Source organism: Equus quagga, chromosome 9 (genome assembly GCF_021613505.1).
Source record: "Equus quagga isolate Etosha38 chromosome 9, UCLA_HA_Equagga_1.0, whole genome shotgun sequence".
NCBI classification, from domain to species: Eukaryota; Metazoa; Chordata; class Mammalia; order Perissodactyla; family Equidae; genus Equus; species Equus quagga.
The window spans coordinates 63,857,953-63,860,994 of NC_060275.1; positions in this window are offsets into that span (position 1 = coordinate 63,857,953).

The following is a 3,042-nucleotide window of genomic DNA, read 5'->3' on the forward strand; positions in this document are numbered from 1 at the left end:
ATGTTGGTTCTGTTTATTTCATTTGGGTTTCACAGACAAGAAAACTGAGTTAGAACTCAAGAACTTGCCCAAGTTCACACAGCTAAAAGTGTCTGAACCAATTATTGGTTCCAGGCAGTTTGATTAGAGAATATAGAATGTTTTCTGCAATTTTATACTATCTTAATATCTGTAATAAAAAAATTAATGTTCTTATATTCATTTATATTTCTGGAGTACATGTACTTTTTATTTTATATGTGTTGTTAGATTCTAGATTATTGTTGCTAGCATCATATTTAGAATAATTTACTTACTATGTATGAAAGGGTATCAAAGGGTGTCATTTTTGCTGTCATTCTTACCTGATTTTTTAAAAAAGTAATTTCAGATTCCTAGGATATTTTCAAAGTTCTATACATTTCTTACTCTTTAAAATTAAACAATTATCTCTATTCCCCATATATTTAATAAGTGATGCCTGAGCGTGGAGGCTATATTTGAAATTTTAATGAAAATTTCCGTTTCCTTTATAATAGTTGGCTTATTCATTTTTTATAAAACTTTAAATTTTGCAAATTATTTTCATAGAAAAAGACCCATTTTCTCTGAATTTATAAATGTATCAGTATGTGAATTTACATCCATGATTTCACTACTAAATATTTTTAATTAATTAATTTTCAGATGTACATCATAGTATATTTCAAATTCTGTGTAGATTACATCATGTTCACCACCTGAAAACTAATTATAGTCCATCCTCTCACATGTGAGCCTTATCACCCCTTTTGCCCTCCCCCCTCCGGCCTTCCCCTATGGTAACCACCAATCCAATCTCTGTTGCTATGTGTTTGTTTGTCATTGTTTTTATCTTCTACTTATGAGTGAGATCATATGAAATTTGACTTTCTCCCTCTGACTTATTTCACTCAGCATAATACCCTCAAGGTCCATCCATGTTGTCACAAATGGCCTGATTTCGTCGTTTCTTATGGCTGAGTAGTAGTCCAGGGTGTACAAATACCACATCTTCTTTATCCATTTGTCCCTTGATGGGCACCTAGGTTGCTTCCATGTCTTGGCTATTGTGTATAATGCTGCAATGAACATAGGGGTGCAAGTATCTTTATGCCTTTTTGTTTTCAAGTTCTTTGGATAGATATCCAGCTGTGGGATAGCTGGATCATATGGTCGATCTATACTTAATTTTCTGAAGATACTCCATATTGCTTTCCATAGTGGCTGCACCAGTTTGCCCTCCCACCAACAGTGAACAAGGGTTCCCTTCTCTCCACATGTTCTCCCACATTTGTTGTTTCCTGTCTTGTTAATTATAGACATTCTGACTGGAGTGAGGTAATACCTCATTGTAGTTTTGAATTGCATTTCCCTGATAGCTAATGATGTTGAGCATCTTTTCATAGGCCTGTTGGCCATCTGTATATCTTCTTTGGAAAAATCTCTGTTCAGATCCTTTGCCCATCTTTTTAATTGGATTGTTGGTTTTTTTGTTTTTGAGCTGTATGAGTTCTTTGTATATTTTGGTTTGCAAATATCTTCTCCCAATTGTTAGGTTGTCTTTTCATTTTGTTGATAGTTTCCTTTGCTGTGCAGAAGCTTTTTCTTCTTTCCCTTTTTGTTTTTTTTTAAGGATTGGCACCTGGGCTAACAACTGTTACCAATCCTTTTCTTTATTTTTTCTGCTTTATCTCCCCAACCCCCCCGTGTACACAGTTGTATATCTTAGTTGCAGGTCCTTCTAGTTGTGGGATGTGGGACGCCGCCTCAATGTGGCCTGACGAGCGGTGCCATGTCCGCGCCCAGGATCCGAACCCTGGGCCATTGCAGCGGAGCACGGGAACTTAACCACTCAGCCATGGAGTGGGCCCCATGCAGAAGCTTTTTAGTTTGATGTAGTCCCATTCATTCATTTTTTCTTTTGTTTCCCTTGCCCGGTCAGACATGGGACTTGAAAATATACTTCTAAGATCAATGTCAAAGAACGTACTGCCTATGTTTTCTTCTAGAAGTTTCATGGTTTCAGATCTTACATTCAAGTCTTTAATCCATTTTGAGCTGATTTTTGTGCATGGTGTAAGGGAATGGTCTACTTTCATTCTTTTGCATGTGGCTGTCCAGTTTTCCCAACATCATTTATTAAAGAGATTCTCCTGTGTCCATTGTACGCTCTTGGCTCCCTTGTTGAATATTAGCTGTCCATAAATGTGTGGGTTTACTTCTGGGCTCTCAATTCTGTTCCGTTGATCTTTGTGTCTGTTTTTGTGCCAGCACCATGCCGTTTTGGTTACTATGGCTTTTTAGTATATTTTGAAATCAGGGAGTATGATACCTCCAGCTTTGTTCTTTTTTCTCAGGAATGCTTTGGCTCTTTGGGGTCTTTTGTTGTTCCATATAAATTTTAGGGTTCTTTGTTCTATTTCTGTGAAAAATGTTGTTGGAACTTTGATAGGGATTGCGTTGAATCTATAGAATGCTTTCAGAAGTATGGGCATTTTAACGATGTTAATTCTTCCAATCCAAGAGCGTGGAATATCTTTCCATTTCTTTGTGTCTTCTTTGATTTCTTTCAACAATGTTTTACAGTTTTTGCTGTACAGATCTTTCACCTCTTTGGTTAAGTTTATTCCTAGGTATTTTATTCTTTTTGTTGCAGTTGTAAATGGGTTGTATTCTTAATTTCTCTTTCTGCTACTTCGCTGTTAGTGTATTGAAATCCAACTGATTTTTGTACATTGATTTTGTATCTCACGACTTTACTTGTTCCTTTATTGTTTCTAAAAGTTTTTAGGAGCTGGCCCCGTGGCCAAGTACTTAAGTTCACGCGCTCCGCTGCAGGTGGCCCAGTGTTTTGTTGGTTTGAATCCTGGGCATGGACATGGCACTGCTCATCAAACCACAGTGAGGTGGCATCCCACATGCCACAACTAGAAGGACCCACAACGAAGAATATGCAGCTATGTACTGGGGGCCTCGGGGAGAAAAAGGAAAAAAAATGAAAATAAAAAAATAAAAGTTTTTTAGTGGAAGCTTTAGTGTTTT